This window comes from Dasypus novemcinctus, chromosome 16 (genome assembly GCF_030445035.2).
Source record: "Dasypus novemcinctus isolate mDasNov1 chromosome 16, mDasNov1.1.hap2, whole genome shotgun sequence".
NCBI classification, from domain to species: domain Eukaryota; kingdom Metazoa; phylum Chordata; class Mammalia; order Cingulata; family Dasypodidae; genus Dasypus; species Dasypus novemcinctus.
Window position 1 is genome coordinate 50399928 of NC_080688.1, and position 21055 is coordinate 50420982.

The 21055-nt window shown below is 38.3% G+C and overlaps 1 protein-coding gene and 1 pseudogene across 46 annotated transcripts in view; one reads left to right on the plus strand and one right to left on the minus strand.

Annotated features, from left to right (window-relative positions):
- Window positions 1-21055, plus strand: part of DTNA (dystrobrevin alpha) — a 418043-nt gene that overhangs the window by 171185 nt on the left and 225803 nt on the right. For 3 of the 46 annotated variants that reach the window (XM_071208615.1, XM_071208624.1, XM_071208628.1), the window contains exon 3: window positions 15316-15406. The exons of the other annotated variants lie outside the window; for them this stretch is intronic. The gene's annotated coding sequence lies outside the window, so the exon portion shown is untranslated. The remainder of the gene's footprint in view (window positions 1-15315; window positions 15407-21055) is intronic. 46 annotated transcript variants of the gene reach the window in all.
- LOC101437883 (KH domain-containing, RNA-binding, signal transduction-associated protein 1 pseudogene) overlaps window positions 1-21055 on the minus strand; it is a 102269-nt pseudogene that overhangs the window by 59920 nt on the left and 21294 nt on the right.

Here is a 21055-nt window from a genome sequence, read left to right on the forward strand (position 1 = left end):
ACTCTTTCATTACCTCTCCCAATAGCAAATGTGTGATGACTTGACTGGTCCCCTGTGTGTCCCTCGGCAAAGTTCTGCCTCCTTTTCCCCAACACTCTCAGGCAGAAATAAAAGCACCCATTGATTTACAGTCCTCTCTTCTTGGCAGGTAGGCAGTTGTCCTTCTGGTTTTATTCTACATTGGTGCCATCCCAAGTCCAGTAGCTGGATCCCTGTCCTACTTCCCACCCCCCATCTCTGCTCTTGTGGGGGCTGCATCCTTGTCAAGAAGACCTCATACCCATGACAAGGATCCCCACTGCTAATCCACAGGCATTTATTACTTCATTTATGTATTCATTCATGGTAAATATTTATCTAATGCTGCTATAATCAGGTCACATGCTACGTATAAGTGCCCGCCACCTAAGACCCCTCACAATCTATCTAAGGGCCTCTTGCCTCTTGCCACATTCCTTGGATACTGTACTTTGCCCACCTGCCTACAGTTGTTTGCAACTGAGCCCAGGCTGATGGTTTGGCTCACAACAATCAAGTCATCCTTGATTTAGCCTACTCCACCATTAGCCACTTTGTATTTTCGTAGGAAATTTAAGTCTTTCCTTAAAACACGCATTTATTTTTTTTTCTTATGGACTTCTGTCTTCTTTTCATTGTGTATGGAGGGCTGCTTTCAGGTCTTGTTCTTGTTCTTCTGATTTTAGGAAGGAATTTGAAACAGTATTAGGAACCATCAGTTTACATATCTATAGGCTGGGGATAAAGACTTGGAGCGGTCCTGGAGTTCCCGTTTGTGTTTGCTCACCCAAATTAAAGCTGTATGTCTCTAGGCAATTCCCAGGTTCTCTACTGGGATTTCCTGGGTCACTGAGAGCCAGCAGATTTGAGGGTGAGCACCTTTCTTCACTATTTAAAACTCCTGGATTCCATTCATGTACCACAATCTTACCAACTTGGTAGAAGGAACTCAGACTCCTGACAGCAAAACAGCTTGCACATTCTACTTTACTTCAGGCTGGCTTTCCTAGGGAATCATTTTATCTTGGCCCCAGAGTGACATCTTTTTGCTTACAGAACTGCAAACACTCCCAGAAATGTTGGAGCAGTGCTGCCTGTCCCAGGCTTGGTGAACACTAACCTGCATCTATGCCAGAAACTAGCATGTCAAAACTCAGCAGCACGCTGTTGCAAAGCATCTCTGGGTATCAAGTTGAGCTGGGCCTATGACTGGAAAAAGGAAGGAATTTGGTGACTATTCCTGGTAACAATCTTTTAATTCGAGGGCACTGCCAGTCATCACTGGGTAGAATGAAAAAGTGCCTTACTGCACAGTGGCAAAATGTGTTGTGGCCCCTAGCTCCTCTGGACCTCTCCTATTTACCAATGGTGATTTTAACCAACATCAGAACCTGCAATTTCTCATCCATGGTGGAAACACATGTGCCCAAAGTATTTTGAAATATCAATATTAAAAGTATGTAATTAACATTAGAGTGTTCTTCTTAATCTGTGACAGGAATCCTCAAGAATCACTCTTATATGTCGCAGCCCATCCTCCATTCCTGTGTTTCATTACAGTATGACTAAAGACCCATCAGCAGTGTGCTAAGTAGCTTAGTTCTGATTTACCTTCATTTCCACAGATTTTATGTCTTTAATGAAATATCTTTATTTTTTTATTATTTTATACAAAAGTTTTGAAGATATATTCACTGGGTGAACTGGAAATATTAGCCAAAATATCACCAAGTGCCATAGTTTCATTCTTTATGCTGTTGGCAGAAATATCTGACCATTTATACCAATTTTGTCCTTAAACATATTTTAGATAATATTATAGAAACTATCTTTATGTTTCCTGCTCCACATTTTAGGTCTAGTTGTCAACATGAAATCTTAATAAAATAACTACTTTATAATGCACAGCAAATCAGACTGTGTTTTCCAAAATGATATGATCAGTTAAATCTCCATAGATCATTAAGCATCATCTTTATATACCTATAAAAATTGTTAACTCCTGCAGTCCAGTGTAAACACAGTCATCGTTTCAAATGCCTTTTTGAAGTTACAAACATTGACGCTCCCCCTAAATTCTACTAGGAAGCTAAAAGACTCTTTAAAGATTTGTAATGATTTAAACATCTTTAAGCAACAGTAAGCTTATTTTTGAGTTGCAGGTTTTGTTTAGTCATTGTTGATTTGTGTACTTGTAATCAACCAGAATATTCTAGAAATATACCAGTTAGCACCTCACTTTATAATCTGAAGAGAACATCGCTGACTTATCTGAAAATTTTAAGCAAAAGAAAACCATAATTTGCAGTTCATTTCAGCCAGGCTGTTTTCTTCAGCCTAATATGGATATAAAATGTGCCTGGCATTAGAGTTTCCTAGTATTGCTGCAGCTTGCCAGAATGTTTAGACCTTTGCACAATGAATCCTTTATTACAGTAAATATAAAAAGACATAATATTCTAAACAGCTCGTCAAATTCTGCCTAATGTTCCTCGCACTCAAAAATATTTTTACTGTATAGTAAATAGTTGAATTTATTTGCAAAATGATAAAATCATTCTTTTACTTGTTGCCCTTTAGGAGTTCTTAGTGCACATTTGAGAAGATGTTAACTGAACACCTTAAATATGAGAAATAGGAATTTTCAAGAAGCTGGGCTCTGGCCTGTAAATTCTGATTCTGAAGGATGCCCTGTTGGGGTATCTCAGTTAGATGAAAGATGTGATTTTGGAGGGTTTTTTTTAAATTATGCTCAGCCCATATTTTAGCAGGTCTAAATATTAAACCCTGTTACAGTAAAACCTGGCATACCCTCTAGGATAGTGCTCTTTACTGTTCATAAAGATCTGCATGTGGTTTCTTGAGCCTGTTCATGAAATTGGCAAAGGCTGAGAGTGTTATTTAAATCCACTCTGTTATGTGGGCAGGTGATTGAGACTTACCGTGACTGAGGGAAGATGAAAATTGCTTTAGTTTTTGTTAAAGGGATATTAGCTTTAGTAATACAGCAGGCCCTTTCCATTCTAGATACCCTCGTTCTTAGAACGATCTATAATCTGTTTCTCTGTACATACAAGGTAGAGAATAGACCTCAAGAAGGGGTCAGATTATACAGATGGTGTGTGACAACACTAGACTCATACATTGATGGGGAAGTTACATCAACACCAGGAATGAGCAGTGGTTCCTGGACCAGGCACTTCAGCAAGCACACTTAGTAAATATTATTGAGATAATTGGAGAGTCCCTTGAGTTTCTCATGGTATCTTTTCTGACAGCTTATCAGAAAAGAAAGAATGAGTAAGTTGGATGCTTTCTCACTGTGATCACTGTAGAATCTGGTTGACTTCATTTTCTATTCTTTAACTCATTTCCTAGTCTTGTCATAAGCATTTTGTGAAAAATTTGGTCTCATTTATCAATAGAATCTAATCCAGGCCAAGAAAAGAGATGTAGAGAAATATCCCAGCCTATTCCTATTCATTTTTTTAACAGCATCGTTTATGGTATTTGCTGTGACTGGATATGTACTCACTTAATTGATTTCATGTTTTTGGTCAAGAATTTTGAGGAGTGTCTGATTGTACTTCCTGCTTTTTCACCAGTCCCTAACCTTTAAAGCAATATTTTAAAAGTTCATTGTATCAATTACTTCAGTAGGACCCAAATAACAATACAATATTACTCATCAGATGATGAAAAATGGCAGTGAAATTGTTGACTTATTACTTAAATTTCTGTGTCTTATTGTCTACACTAGCCTCAAATATTATTTATGCTTAGGATTACCTATAAACTTGTTTTTCAGTTATAAACATTTCAACTTGGTAGTTTTAGGAGCGTGCACCTAGAGTGAAGAATAATAAGAAACCATACATGTCACATTTAGCACTTCATTTATGGAAAAAAATTGTATTTTAGGGCTAGGATTGATTATATTTATAGAACATTTGAAAATAAATTTGAGCTATTAGGCAAATGACATAAATTTACTAGAGTAATAATAATCGGTTTTAGCTTTTAACTGCTTGATTCAACACAAGTCAATGTCTAGACATTTTAGATTGTTACTTTTATTTTAGAAACAATGTGATATCAGAAGTACCAAATTTTTTTTTCCTAAGTTGTTTTTCTTTTCCTAAAGCAGAGGCCACAAATTCAAAGCATTTCTTTTTCTATACAGATCTCTAATTAAGGTTGATTATCTTTATACCTAAAGGGGTCACAGAATTCAGAGAGGAATTAAACTGGACCCATGATCTTTATTTACTTGAACGTGACTACAAGTGGAACTAGTCAATGTCTTTCTTTAAGAAAGAATCAGAATTTAAAATGGGGATAATGGAAGTGGCCACTTTGGCTAATATCCCTAAATTCTAATTTTATTAGAAAAGCCAAAATGTATAACAAATTAGTTGGGGGAGAAACCCTTGCTGCTATTACAAACAAATCCTAAAATTTCAGAGCCTCCTCTAACAGAAGTTTGTTTCTTCTTCATGTAACAGTCTAGGATAGGAGTTCCTCGTCAGCATGACTTTCCTCCATGTGGTGATTCAGGGGACCAGGCTGCTTTCATATTATCACTTTGTCATCCTCTTGGACCACAGAGTCCTCTGTTTACAGCCAGCAGTAATAGAAAAATCATCGGAGGCAAATAGGGAAGCTTTATAAGGGCAGAGCTATAAGTGGCTCATATCACTTTCGTTTACCCTCTGTTGACTAGAACTTAATCACATGACTTCACTGCAAGAGAGTCTGGGAGATATAGTCTAGCTATGTGCCCAGGAACAAGAGAAGAGCCAGTGGTCTTTGCCACCCTTACTTTTTGATACATTCCTAAAAATAAGGAAAAGCACTAGCTATTGCGGACTGGCTTCTGGATTGTCATTAACGTGGAAATTTTACTCTGTGTACTATTTGATCTCATATTGTTCACAGTCCAAAAGGAAAGACAGATATTAAATAAACATGCAAATATATATTATTACACATGTAATTAGTGTAGGCTCCATGAGAACATGGCCCATTCCTCTCTGGCATGTGGAACAGTGCCTGGTACATAGTAGGGTCTCCTCAAATAATTGTTGAATAAATGCATCTCTACAGGCATGAGTGAAAGAATGAAAATAGATAAGGGAAAGGAATATGTGCTATGAAAGCAAGCAGTGGGAATCCAAAGTAGCATTGGCAGGAGTTTGCAGAAAGAAGGGTTGGGCATTAGAGAGAACTTTTTCAGGCAGAGGACACATGTCCAAAGATTGATACATTTAAGGAGCTAAGAGAAGTCCAGAGGGGAATAGGAGAGTAGGTGGTAATGGTGACAGTCAAGCTGGTAGGCAAGGTTTGTACCAGACGGGGGCGTTGTATGTTATATTCAGCCTCTTGATCTTTTCCTGCAGGCACCATGGGAGGCCAGTGAGGTAGGGTAAAGAAGGAAAGGGGGTGATATGATCATAGTTTTATTTGAAAAGATCTTTCTGGTTTTTCTATGAAGAGTGGGTTGAAGTGGGGTAAAAGTGGAAGCAAAGAGACTAGTGGGAGGCTATTGTAAAGCATCCAAATAACTAAACCAACGCAGTAGATTAGTAGAGGCAGAACAGATGGAGGAATTTGAAATACATTCTGTAGGTAAAGGAAAATTGGAGACCTTGGACATGTGCAACCATGAAATCCTCTGGTTGTATACTGTGTTCTTATATTCTCTTTTGAAAAGTCAATGAAATGGCTGCACCGCTATTAAAATAGACCTTTTCAAGACACACTTAGTGTTGCTTCAGAGTCTTTTCAGGAAATTTGTCCCAACTACACCATATGCTCAAACATCAGCCAACTAACAAGCATTTAAGTTGAGACTAAATTTTTTACATTCTTCAAAACTTGCTTTATATTATGTTGTGTTTCTGTTTCCTTTTGTTCTCAAGAAATTAATTAGCTGATTGCATAATTATAGCAGAGGGTTTTGCTTGTGTGTGTGTAGAAATTTATCTTTAGTGCCAAAATATTTTACCCTTAATAAAAGGTAAATTTTAGGCCACCTTTAATATCTTCTTAATGTGGTACTATTGGTTCTGTTTTAATTGTTTAATTTAATATTTTAGGAAGTAATCCAAATATTGTAATACTGTAAAAAAAAAAACAAAAAAACTACCTCCTTGAAGCCAATGCTCTAATATTTCAGGTTGTACTGGCTCAGGTCTTTATTAGAATTTCTTTGGTGATAAGAATGCTCTGTTCAGAAGACTAGAAATTTGATGTTCCTAAATTCCATTCTGCTTTCCACCCTCTATCCATTCATTCTTGGCTCACAAATTTATCTCTGTGTTCATCATCTTGAAAATGGATATCACAGTGATTTATAAGACATTTATAAGATGTTTTTAATGTTTATCATGATATGGGCAAAGGAATAATGTGATCCTGGGAATTGATAGGTCTGCAAGATGACTGCTAAACGCAAGTAAGAATGTTCTACAGGCCTGGCACATTTCCTATGAGGACACATTATACCCACAATCCATGAAATAATTCCAGTGCATTCCCTCCATCATTCTAAAGATAGAGCCTCATTTCTGGGACTCGTGGCAATGATATGAACAAGTGTAAAGTGTTGTTACAATTTCAAAAAATGTTTATTTGAATAATTTTTACCGAAGATGATCTATTTCAAGCTCTTATTGCTCTCTAGGGGAAAATGGGGCATCCTGATTTTTACAAAGAAATTTTATTAATTTTACCAAATTCTCTGTTGTTTATAAACTTGTTTTTTCATTTCATGTCTATCATTTCCTGTCTTTCTCTTTGTTCTAGCCACAGATGTACTTTTTTAAAAAGATTTATTTATTTATATATTTCCTCCCATCCCCTTCTCCTGCCCTGATGCATTTGCTGTCTGTGTTGCCTTCTCTTCTCATCTTCTCTCCTCTAGGATTCACTGGGATTCAATCCTGGAGACCTCTGATGGGGAGAGAGATTCCCTGTCAATTGCAACACCTCAGTTCCTGGTTTCTGCTGTGCTTTGCTTTGACTCTCCCTTTGTCTCTCTTTTTGATGCATTATCATCTTGCTGCATGACTCACTTGTGCAGGGGACTGGCTTACCATGTGGACACTCACGTGGGCACTGGCTCACCATATGGGTACTGGTTTGCCGCACGGGCACGCTTTCTCTTCTTTTTCACCAGGAGGCCCCAGGGATCAAACCCAGGTCCTCCCATATGGTAGGTGGAAGCTCTATCACTTGAGCCAATCCACTTCCCCCCATATTAACTTTAACTTGCATTTTGTTTGTTTGTTTTTAAAGTTTCCCAAACATCTTTTCAAGCAACAAATCATCTCTTGTTTTTCTTATTCTTTTCTGTCATGTAGAGTAGTCATAGGAAATTGAGGGAACCTTGTAAATTCTCCTTGTTGTTTTGACATTAGCTTGTATGTAGAAGTAGAATAGGAATATAAAAATGGCATAAATCTTGTCTTCAGGTTCCAAGGATGGCTTATAATTCCAGAATACTTCACATATTCCCAAACTGATACTTTTTTCCTAGCAAAAAAGGGAGCTTAGTATTCAAAGATTTGAATAAAGCCCATTGCACAAGAAAACCTGAAAGTCAAAGAGGTCTTAAATATTTTTTAAAATTCTCCATTGCACAAATCAGTCATGCAGATCTCATATTACACAGGTTCCTGGCACCTGGAACAGAAGATGGAAATCCTCACTTTCTAAGAGCAAAATATTTAAAAAGAAAAAGTTGACCTTCCAAGCACCTGGGTATACTGCCAAAACACTAAACGAGAACTATAAACAGAAAGACTGTGAGTCAGGTGAACTTTTCTTTCTACTTTAAGGGTGAGGTTCCAGTTATGTGAATCAGCTCAAAATAGTGAAAGAGGAGTGTGTAATTGTGTGTGTGTGAGAGTGTACATGTGTATGGGTGCTGTTTTCCCTACTTGTACACACCTGCTTTGTTCCTCCTTCTCCCCTTGAGACATAGTCTTTTTATAGTAATGGTTGTAACTGGATCCCTTCCTTTTTAGACATTCTTAATCATCTTTTGGATTTAGAGTCAATATCTTTACCTCAAAATAGAATGAAAATTCAGTTTCTTAACCCTTGATACCCCTGGTCACTCAGCAAATACCCACTGAGCTTGGAGACAGACAATATAAGAGGCCCAGATGGCAACGCAGCTACAATTGGGTATTTATGAATATCTGTTTTAACTCGAATAAGAACATTAAATTAATGCCTTCAGTTGGACCTTTGCCCCTTTTAACATGGGTTTTTTTTTCCTATTACTGTGGCACCAAGAGATGTGCTGTGATTTTTTTTTTTTTAAGTAGGAACTGGGGCTTGAACCTGGAAACTTATACATGGGAAGCAGGTGCTCAACCATTGAGCTACATTCACTCTCCTTTTCATTTGATTTTTATTTTTTAAGGAGAGATGTGCTTTGAAAGAATGCAGTTATCCTACTTGTCAGAATAAGAATTTATTTCCCAAATCCTAGTTTCCACTAGTGTTTTATTATAGGTCTATGAATCATGAATTGTTTGAATATTAACATTTTTTCTATGTTCAGTCTACGCTATATTAATGGTACATCCTTTTATAGATTTTAACTTTACCTCTGTGAAGCTTTGGTGGATTTCTAGTGGATAAGTCTGTTGTCATCTCATTCAGACTCAAAGCTTTATGGACTAAATTTTCTGTTTCTAAGTGGAATGGCCAATATTTCTTCATCTTTATCTACCTGCCAATCTATATATCTTTAAATACTTCATATGTATATCTTATGAATTGTGATAACCAGAGCTACCCATGGTATTGAAGGTATACACACAATATTTTTGTAAAAGGGTAAAATTCTATTTATGTGTAATTGTGTTTATGATTTCACATCCTCATTAGCAATATATTCCCCATGAAATTACTATGAGGATTAAATAGCTCGTGCCTGGCAAGCAATTAACATAGGGCTTGGCATGGAAAGTGCTCAATAAATGTTAAGAATTTTTACCATATAAGTTAATTTAATATTTTAGTGACCATACCCAAATGCCAGCAACTTTCACTTTTTAAAACCTAGGTTCTCCTCTTTCAGCAATATGGGATATACTTTAGTGAGATCAACATTCTTAATGCCCAGCTCTGATTTGTCTGTTTCATTTATTCAACAAATTCATTTAACACATATTCCAGGCTGTGCAAGAGGTACTGGGAAAATTACCAGATAGGCAGGGTAGCCGCGTTAAAAGAGACTACCATAAACAGGGAAGACTAAAAATAGGTGGGTAATTATAATAAGGTGCAATGAGAAGTGTGGGAGCAGTGGGGAACTTAGAAAGGTAGCTAAGCTAGTACAGGGATCAAGTAAGGCTTCCTGGAGAAAGTGATGCTTAAGCTGAGACCTGAAGATGAGTAGGAGTTAGCCAGGTGGAAGAAGCAGTAACAGGGAAGAAGTGAGAAATTACGAGGCAAAAGGAATAGCATGTGTCACACCCAGAGGTGAGAGAAAATGGTGTTAATTGAGGAATGGAAAGAAATTCGGCATGAATGGAGAGGGGATTGAGAGAGAAAAGACTAGAGATGTGAACAGAGAGCCCTGTGATTCATGTCTAGGAATTTAGACTTTATCCTTCATTCTACTATGAAACCATCAGTGGCTTCTCTCCATCTTCAAATACCATCCAACCTTCTTAACCACATTCTATATAACTTGGCACCATCCAACTTTCCAAGCCCTTCTCCTTTTATTTCCCCGCACACCCCTGCGCACTGTCCTTACATGCCCATGTATTTGCTTATTTACCAGATTTTAACATTCTAACCCAAAGTCTACATTTCTGTTCAGGAAGAGTTTATTGAGTAACTGGTATATGCCAGTCATCATCCTGCCAATGTCCAACAATTCATTCTTTTTTTTTTTACACTTTTTAAATTAAAGTTAATAGATCACAAAGAATATTACATTAAAAAACATAAAAAAGGCGGCGGACTTGGCCCAGTGGTTAGGGCGTCCATCTGCCACATGGGAGGTCCGCGGTTCAAACCCCGGGCCTCCTTGACCCGTGTGGAGCTGGCCAATGCACAGTGCTGATGCGCGCAAGGAGTGCCGTGCCACGTAGAGGTGTCCCCCGCGTAGGGGAGCCCCACGCGCAAAGAGTGCGCCCTATAAGGAGAGCCGCCCAGCGCGTAAGAAAGTGCAGCCTGCCCAAGAATGGCGCCGCATACATGGAGAGCTGACACAACAAGATGACGCAGCAAAAAGAAACAGATTCCCATGCTGCTGACAACAACAGAAGCATACAAAGAAGACGCAGCAAATAGACACAGAGAACAGACAACCGGGGTGGGGGAGTGGGGGAAGGGGAGAGAAATAAATAAATAAATAATAAATGAAAAACTTAAAAAAACATTAAAAACATAAGAGGTTCCCATATACCCCACTCCCCACCTCCCAACCCCATCGTTTTTGTAAATTGTATTTTTTAAAGATATATTCATCACACAAAAAAATGTTACATTAAAAAATATAAGAGGTTCCCATATACCCCACAACCCCCCACCCCACTCCTCCCACACCAACAACCTCCTCCATCATTGTGGCACACTCATCGCACTTGGTGAACACATTTGGAGCACTGCTGCACCACATAGATAATAGTTTACCCTGTAATTCACACTCTTCCCCAGTACATTCAGTCGGTAATGTCAGGATATATAAAATCCAGCATCTGTCCCTGAAATATCATTTAGGACAGCTCCAAGTCCCAAAAATGCCCCCACATCACATCTCTTCTTCCCTCTCCCTACCCTCAGCAACTACTGTGGCCACTTTCTCCATATCAATGCTACAGTTTCTTCTATTACCAGTCACAAGAGTTTCATCGTAGATTATCAGTAAGTTCACTCTAATCCATATTTTATTCCTATATTCTCTGGACCCTGGGATGGTGATATCCACTCCATCTCTAGATCAAGAGGGGGCTTAGATTCCACATGGATGATGGATGCAATTCCTCTGCTTGCAGTTGTTGGCACTCTTGATTCCCTGGTGCTGATTCTTCTGAAGGCTACGGAGATCCACATGGCATATGATCATGGCAGATGGATTTGGAGTTCTATGCCATGTCAGTGGGCTCTACTTTGGAATTTGTGCTCCTGAGTGTAATGGAGCTGGACTAAGACGTGACCTTCCTACACATGCCTCTTCTGTCACTTTTACTGAACCTGTGCTTGGTGCTAGGGATGGTGCCTACTCAGGGGTCTTGAATCTCTGGACTGCCCATGTGCCAGCTGGGCCCTGAGCCTCAGCAGAGTGGCAACTCCTACTCTCTGTTTCTTTGGACTTACCCAGGTCAGCTAACAGGGAGGTGAAGATGGTCAAACAGCACTCCATAGAATTCATTCTGGATATAAATATTTTTAAACACCAACATGTAGAGGGCGCTGTGCTACTCTTCTACCACCAGTTTAAGTGACGTGTGAAATTCCCTGGATGCCACAACTGGAAATAATCTCTTCTACTTTTCTCCATCATCTGAAATCCTAATATCCAAAATGTGTCTCTCCTCTGGCCCTTGGCACTTTTTATAGTGCATTATAGCTAAATACTTTCATGAGCTTAGTGGCAGTTTATGTGTTCCCTGCAGCTTGGCTGGGCTGTGGGGCCTTGAAGGGAGAAGTGACCGCCTGGCTCTAGCCCCTGCTCAAGGCAAACAGGGCGGTCTAGGTAATTTCCCTGGTTACCTTACTCCTTTTTCTCTTCTGCTATTGGACAACTGTCTGCCACCTAGACTGGGGATGTTCTCAAATATCTGGTATAATAGAGCTGCTGCTAATTGCCTGGGAGGAAATATTTTTTTATAAATGACCCTTTGGAAATTTTCTTATGTCCCCATTTCTTTTAGTTACTTCCTACCCCTTACTCCTGTTAATAATCCTTGAGCAGTTACCAGCTATTGACCGATAGCTGTGTGCTAGGTATAATACATTCATTTTCTAAATCACTACTCAAGATTACTCTATTAGGTAAGCACCATTATTACCCGTATATTAAAGATGAGGAAACACCTTTAGAGAAAATAAGAAGCTGGTGTGTACCCCAGTCACTGTGCTGTACTCCAGTAAGTTATCAGCGCTTCCTCAGGACACATGCAGTGCCTTTAACACTAGCTGGAACAAAGCATAATTGTGGGAGTTAATCTCTTGTGAATGTTCTGAAAGCTAATCTCATGTTCTGTACCCAAATGCAGAAGGTTTTGAAACATATGTCCCATGCGGAATAATCTTCTATACTTTATTATGTACTTTCATTTAGAAAGTTGACAATAAAACTCTTAAATAATAAAAGATAGCAATAATAATAGCATTGGAATTCTTTTGCTAGTATATGCATTTTTTCAGAACTCCTTATCAGCCAAACAGTATGTGATAATATTCTATTATTCAGCCAGGCACCAAAAGAAAATCCCATAATCTTTGTAGGAAAGCAAGTCAACTGCTAGGTTAGAGAGGTGACCTTCCCGCACTGCACCCACTCACCTAAGGCCGTCTCTGGGTCAGTGAATTGAAATCCTTGTTCTTTCTCTTTTACCCAAACATGACTCAGATCACTGCCACCCACTGATGCCCCTTTCCTCTACTCCCCACCTGCTATTTCCCTGCTTAAAGAAGCTCAGCATCCTACTTGCTTAACTTTATCTGGTAAAGGAAACACTGGCTCAAGGCATAGCTAAACAGGCAAGTTTTTCTTAGTGTTATATTCACCTTTATTAACTTTAAGTAAGAAGAAAAGGCTCTAAAATATATCAGCAGACTGTGGCCATTTGCCCATTCATCTGTCAGTTTGCACATGTGCTTTCATTTACCACAAAAATTGTATAGGTATTAATTTCTATAAATTACTTTCATTAAATAACAATAAATTAACTTTCTGGAAGTTGGATTTTCCAAGTATTTTTTTAATCAAATAACTTGACGTATTTGAGTATAATCAAACATTTATTTTGTTGGTGTGAATGGGCCAGTTCTTTCAAGAATCTCATAACCTTGGCATGGAGTCGACAGTCCCTTTGAGAAAGAGTCAATATTCATATGTATGAAGAAATTAAATCTTCATCTTATCTAATTCCCAAAACCCGTCAACTTTCACATTCACCTCTTAAATGAGCAAATAAGGGTTACATGTGTGTATATATATATACACACACACATACACATACACACATATTTATATGCATACACATGGAGTTATATTTGTCAACTGTTTCTGTTACAGCACATCTTACAACATTCTCAGATTTTAACATACATCAAGTTCTTTTAAATTAATTACATATATATATTTATGTGTTTCAGTCCCATTTTTACTTCCAATTTTGTCATTTGCATAGGAGAAAGGAAGTACCATTCATGAAAACAATTTACCATGGTTGTCAATGAAGGTTCCATAGTTTTGGATTTTATCTTTTGCATATCGTCCTGTTAAGAGTCACATTCAAAGAATAGAGGGGCTCTTCTTTCTTTAAGTGTCTGAGAATTGTGTCATTATTATTCTTCTCTTAATGGCCAAGGACTTCAGATGAGCTGCCAATCACCATCAACCCCTTTCTTACTGAACTTTCAGGTCAAAGAACAATCTGAAGTTGCTTTTTACGCTCATATTGAAATCCTTCAAGCCCTGTCAGCTTTCTCAAACCACATTTTACAAATGTCACAGACTTCAATGGTGTGATTCTCCTTTGTTTATTTTGTTTTCCTGAAGGAGTTACATTAACAACCATAAACTCTTAGAATATACAGGAGTCTTTTGTTTTTATTGTATTTGTCAGTAATAAAAATCTAAAAGAGAAGAAAAATTTCTAATTGTTAGATTTTAAAATCCTTTTTATTTTAATACTGTAATGCAGTTAACTAAAAATGAAGTAAAATGGAGTCAGTGGTCTACTCTTGTCCTATTTGCATTGTCTTAACATCTTTTTAATCCCAACCATTGGAATCAGATAATGAGTGGTTACTATTCCATGAACACTGTAAGCGTGTCCTGGCTTGCATAAAATTCTTTTGCTCTGGTAGATTTTTCCAAATATGGACACTGTTTTTGCATTGCTCAGAGATGCTTGTCAAGAATTTAGATTTTTTTAAAACTTGTCAAAAAGTAAAATGTGGTATAAATAAATTTCCTTTCATTGTCAAACTGAAAATGTTAAAAAACAATTATCCTACTGAATGCTAAAAGTATTTATATATACTTTTTTGTCCCTTATGAAAATGTTCATATGGTGGCACTGATGGCTTTTTTAAAATGAGAAAGCAAAAATATATGAAAAATCATTAAAATATCAACCTAAGATGCTAAAAATTACTTAATTTTCAGTGGACATGCAAAATTTCATATATGTCACTCTCAATGTATAGAAATGTCTTAGTTTCCCAGTTGCTAAAACAAATACCATACAAAGGACTGGCTTCAACAATGGAAATTTATTGGCTTGCAATAAATTTGAGGCTCAGGGAAGTCCACAGTCCAGGCATCAACAAGGCAGTGCTTTCTCCCAGAAGACTGTGGTGCTCTGGGGCTGGCTGCTGGCAGTCCCTGGGCCTTGCCTTTTCATGGTCATGGCCTCTCCTTTCTCTTTTGGGGATGGTTGACTTCCGCCTTCTGCCTGTGGCTTTTTTTTCTCTCTGTTTGAATTCATTCTGCTTATAGTAGACACCAGTAATTTTGATTAAAGCCCAAACATTTGGCCACAGTTTAACCAAAAATAACTTCTTTAAAATGTCCTATTGGGTTCACACCCACAGGAACCAATAAAAGATTAAGAATCTGTTTTTCTGGGGTAAATAATTCAAGTTCTTACAAGAAGGGAGATTTGTGGACAGAGATCTTAGGAGGGCATGACGAGCCAGTCTGCAATTAAAGTCTCACCAGAGACTAGCCTCAGTTTCTGAATTGGAAGGACAAATTATATTTTTTATTTGGTAGGGAGGGGAGACATTGCATGACTTTAAATATATATTTTTTAAATGCTTTTGAGTAGCTCCACCCTTTTTCCCAACTAGTTCAGGAGACAGGTACAGTGATACCTTGTTTTTGCTAGAATATGCCATTGGACAATTGTTGAGAAAGGCCCTGCCACCATTAATTAAACATCTTCTCATCTTTTTGTATTCCAACTGTGCTCCTCAAAAAATTAAAGTTAATAATTAAAGTTAAAATAGATGAAAGAGAATTTTAAGAACAAAAGGTGGGAAACTTTGGAGCCCCAAAGTAGCATGTGCTATGCTCTAAACTTTCAGAGCCCTCAAAGCAGAGTTTTGTTAAGAAGAAGATGAAAAAAAGCTGGTTGATGGAACTGAATCCAGGACCAAAACTAGAAAGGATAACAAGGTATGTGAGAAAGACTGCTGGGAAACTATCGACACTGGCCAGAATTTAGGGGAATAATTTGGTAGCTGAGCTGATAAATTCATGGAAATGTCCATTTTTTAAAAATTGTATATACTGTGGCTTATAATTTCTATAGGAGTTTGGGTATATACTCAAAGCATGAGTAACACACACCAATAAAAACACAGTCAGGTAAATCTAGCAATTACTTTTTAAAAACATTTAAATAGCTAAACAATAGCCAGGCTTTGCTTTTATCAAAATCCTTCTTCAATCAAAGTTTTAGCCCAGTGTGTTATGATAGAGTCCTGCACACAACCACCTCATTCCTGAGAGCATCCAATCTAAAACAGAACTGAAAAATTCAGAGGCTTCACCAGTTCATTTATGCAAAGCTCATTTTGTTCATCTATAAAAGTGGCAAGAGGGAAAACATTTCTCAGCAACGTTGACAGCACTCTTTCATTCTTAGTAAAATGGCCAGGATAAAGCATACCTTGACAAGTGCCCTTTCATCCCTGGATGCAGGTCCATCCACAGTTAGAAGTAGGAAGTACTTCAGTGCTATGACCTATACCATTCTTTGCCTTCGAGAATGGAATCTCCAAGTCAGTACCCTAAATCGAGTTGTGAAGTCTGTATTTTTAAATGCCCTCTGCCTTGCCTCACTTCTTCCTCCCTTTCGTGTGTGTGTGCGCGTGTGCGAGACAGAGAAACTGGAAGGCGATATCAAATATTTTTTCTAAGGCAGCACTGTCCCATAAAAATATAATGTAAGCCACATATGTAATTTAAAATTTTCCACATGATAATATATTGTATTTAACCCAGTACATCAAAAAATTATCCCATCAACATGTTATCAATATAAAAGTTTATTAAAATAAAAAATAAATGAGCATTCTGCTAAAAAAAAAAAGAAGTTATTAATGAGATATTTTACATTCTTTTTTTGTACTGTATCTTTGAAATCCAGTGTTGTTTCTTTTTTTAACACTTACAGCATATCTCAATTGGGACCAGCCCCATTTCAGCTGCTCAAAAGCCACACGTGGCTAGTGGCTACTGGATTGGGCAACCCAGATCTAAAGCATGACTCCCTCTTAGCACAATATCCGACTTGAGATGACTAGCTTCTAATATTTCAGCCCTCAGTCTGAATGTGTTTCTCCTTACAGAATAAATCTGTATGTTCCGTGTGGAAAAATATTTTAATCTGGATTCTAAAACACACACACACATACATACATACATGCAAACAAGCGAAAGCCTGGGCTTTAAAGATCTATCCAGATTTCTTTCTAAATGACCCTGAAAAATAAAACATTTCCTGTCTGGACTGCTTTGTGAAGGAACATGGGTGCCTATTGCCTTGCATGGTAGCAGGTTACCGTATTTAATGTTGTCAAAGCTGCTGAATCGTTGCTACGAATGGCTTTGCTGCCCATGGTGATTGTTTGACAGAACGCCAATATCCACTGCCTACAGCTTCTGAAAAGCTGACCTGGTAACAGCACCCACTTTCTTCTGGTTACTTCTGCTGACATACTCTCAACTCTAAACACCATTTTCAAAACAAAAATATAATGAAGTAGTGAGCTTCCAAGAGCAATTGTATTTCAGTGCATTCCATTATCTGAGTGTGTCAAGGAGGGCAAAACAACAAGGAAATTAATATACAGAGGGAACCATCCTTGAACGTTGGCATTTGAGCTATAGACCTATAAAACTTGGGAACAGTGTTCTGAGACAACATGGGCATGCAAATGAAACAAGACTGTCATCGGATCTATTTTTTTTACTTTCTCGAGATTCTTGATTAGCTCTGTATTTCTGACATGTGGAATTCTATTTTATTTTTCAGAAACTGCAAAATTTATCTCATTTCTCATCCTAAAAATACTTTTCTCAAGTTATGCTTCTAAACAAAGGAACATAAGAAGCTCACCATTAATTAATAAGTACTAAGCAACTATTAAATACTTAAAACAGGGATCAAGTTAGCCAGTAAACTACTAGATAGCACTCTAGCTAGTGGATAAGATGATCATTCTGCCTACCCTCCTCTTGACATGTGAAAACTCTGAATATACCTTCCAGCCAAGGAACAGCACTTACTGCTGACCCTGCCTTTGGTCAGAGTACACATATTTAGACCTTTCTCTTGTCCTGGTGGCTAAGTCTAGAAGGCTATATCTTTTAAATCCCCACTGTAACTGAATCCTCTGCTCCTTCTTCTGTTGCATTTTTTTTTTAAGATTTATTTATTTATTTAATTCCCCCCCTCCCCTGGTTGTCTGTTCTCTGTGTCTATTTGCTGCGTCTTGTTTCTTTGTCCGCTTCTGTTCTCGTCAGCGGCACGGGAAGTGTGGGCAGCGCCATTCCTGGGCAGGCTGCACTTTCTTTCGCGCTGGGCAGCTCTCCTTACGGGGTGCACTCCCTGCACAAGGGGCTCCCCTGCGCGGGGACATCCCTTCGTAGCATGGCACTCCTTGCGTGTATCAGCACTGCGCATGGGCCAGCTCCACACAGGTGAAGGAGGCTGGGGGTTTGAACCGCGGACCTCCCATGTGGTAGACGGATGCCCTAACCACTGGGCCAAGTCTGTTTCCCTGCATTTTTTTTAAGATTTATTTTTTTATTTATTTCTCTTCCCTTCCTGCCCCACCCCATTGTCTACTCTGTGTCCATTCACTGTGTGTTCTTCTGTGTGGGCTTGTATTCTTGTCAGCAGCAGCCAGAATCTATATCTCTTTTTGTTACGTCATTTTGCTGCATCAGCTTTCCGTGTGCAGCGCCAGTCCTGGGCAGGCTGTGCTTTTTTTCACGCAGGGTAACTGTCCTTGTGGGGCACACTCCTTGGGCATGGGGCTGCCCTACACAGGGGACACCCCTGCGTGGCACAGTACTCCTTGCATGCATCAGCACTGTGTGTGGGCCAGCTCACCACACAGGTCAGGAGGCCCTGGGTTTGAACCCTGGACCTCCCATATTGTAGGTGGATGCTCTATCCATTGAGCCAAATCCACTTCCCTTCTGTTGCAGTTTTTAACCCATAGAGTCTAGTAAACACTGACATTAAAATTGCCTTGTAGTTCATACCTCACACATAATGGCCAGCATTCTCTTCTGCCAATTTTAGTGAGATTGTTTTACACAGATGGATGTTTTCAATAAATATACACAAAATGAATGAGTGTTCAATTAGGTGTTTGAGCATTCTCTAACCACCAGAGGGAGATGAAAGCTCCTCTCTTTCCTGTTTCTACCCTCTCTACTTCTGTGGGCCTTGATGGAGATGAGTCAAATGCAAAGTTTATTGGTTCCTGAGATGAGGGTGGGAGGTGCAATTATGTAACTGGAGAAATCTGAAATTTCTGAAAACCTTGCCAACATATTTTTTGGCCTAACTAATGTTTCAAAATAAATTTGAGGCAACAGTTATAAATTTGAAGATTCCATGTAGAAATCTGGATTTCTACCTGAACTGGGAAATAGGAAAATGTACCTTACTGTATTTGTGCTTCCATATGACACAGTCAGAGGGAGCTGGCCTCTTTAAACAGGGCACACACTCTTCATTTCAACTCTGTCACCACCACTTCCTATTATTATTCCAACACTGATTCCAAATATCATTTGCCACTTACATCAGGCTTGCTAACTGTTTCTTTGTACTTAGATCTCTATCAAAAGTTGTAAAAGAAAATAGACAAAGCAAACCACCAATTCTTTTAAGGAAAATGAGAGAGAGCATATTTCTTTGAGGGACTGAAAAATATTCAAAAAGGTAAAATATGAAACCACAGCAGACCTGGGTCTCCATGACTGACACCATTTACTTATTTGGATCGTCCTCTGAGCCTTGGAGATTTCTAGCATTGTTTGTGAGCCTGCAACACATATGTATGCTCATACACACGCTCTTCAACTCCTTATTGAGGCGAACACCTTTTCCCCCTTTTTACCTCAGGGTCCATTTCCTTGAATGCACCTTTCCTCACAAAGAGGTAAAATCTGGAGGCTGTTTAGGCAAGGGGTAAATATGTTTCTCCAGTTTTTATTTGAGGCCCAGGCAAAAGGGGTCTTTGTGTCTCCTTGTAATCTAGTCTTCTGATAATAGTGTAACTCCTTGGTAATACCAGCCTCTCACACTCAGGAATCCTGAGATCTTGGGCCCCACCCTAAATACTGTCTCATTTATTACAACTAACTGTAACTACCAAGAAATGTCACCTATAACTGACAACACGTGGATTTACCAAATCAGCCTGTGAGGGGCAAAATATCAATCTCTGTACTCAACCTAGGGGAAAGAAAAAACCAACAAAACGGCATTTAGCTTGTGCTTATACAGGAAATATAGAACCAAAACTTGGATTGGCGTAGGATAAACAAATCCCAGCAAACAGCTGATGTTCTGATTTACTCACACCATTGCTTCTTGGTCTCAAAAAGAAGCAAGAATATTAATATTAGTAATCATTCTTAACATCTGTTGAGTATGTCGTACATGGAGCACTGCTGAGGGATCTCCTCTAATCCTTGGAACACTTCTGTGAGGTAGCACCTGTTATTTTAGAATGGAAAATAGGGTTTGGAGTGGCGAAGTAACTAGCCCAGTATGCCATAGAGACTAAATCTGTAATGAGGTAAGATTTACTTGTGATTTTCAAGCCTTAGAACTGTCACTCAACCACCTTTCTATATTCCCTCTCTTCTAGCGCAATGGTTCTCAAAGTGGAGTCCTCAAGATACTTTCAGGGGCTTGAGATCAAAACAAATTTAGTAGTAATTCCATTAGATTATTTGCCTTTTCCACTGTGCTGATATTTACACTGATGCTGCAAAGCAATGGGGGGATGAAGTTGCTCGAGCCTACTACAAATCAAGGCAGTGGCGCCAAATTGTATTGGTTGTCTTTATGTTCTTCACCGCCATGCTCTTGCAGTAAGAAAAAAACTACAAAAACATTTATTAAATCTTGAACCTTTAGTAAACATCTTTTTAATAGTCTGTGTAAGGAAAGAGGAAGTATGCATAAAACACTTTTGAAACATTTTAAGAGACAACAGTTGCCTCCAACTAGCTGAACTAGCCACTTCTTTTCTGGCACAACATTTTTGCTTGAAAGAACAACTAACAGACAAAATGATTATTCAGACTTAGATATACGGCAAACATTTTTTCAAAAATGAATGAAATGAGTCTGTAACTTCAGAGGAAACAACTGACAGTATTTCCTGATAATAATAAAATTCAAACTCTCACGTAAAAATAAGAATTTTGGAAAGCTTGCATCTGCCACCATGAGCTTGACAGCTTCCTAATACCCAAAAGGCTTTTCTGATGAGATTGATGGTGATATTAACAAATACATTTTGTTATTAAAATTGAAATGAGTCAACATTTGGAAAATCTGCATAACTCAACCAATGTTTCGCAAGTGATTAATGCATGATGTTTTAAATCATACATAGGTCAAAAATCATTCAAAATGCTGGACAGACTGACTGATGGGTTTTAATGTAATGGATACTCAAAATTCATTGATAAGGTTTCATAAAAAAATTGGTATGGTTGCAACTCACTTTTAAGAAACAACCACTGAGTTTAGGTGTCGAGTCAAAAAAGAATATCCATGGGAAA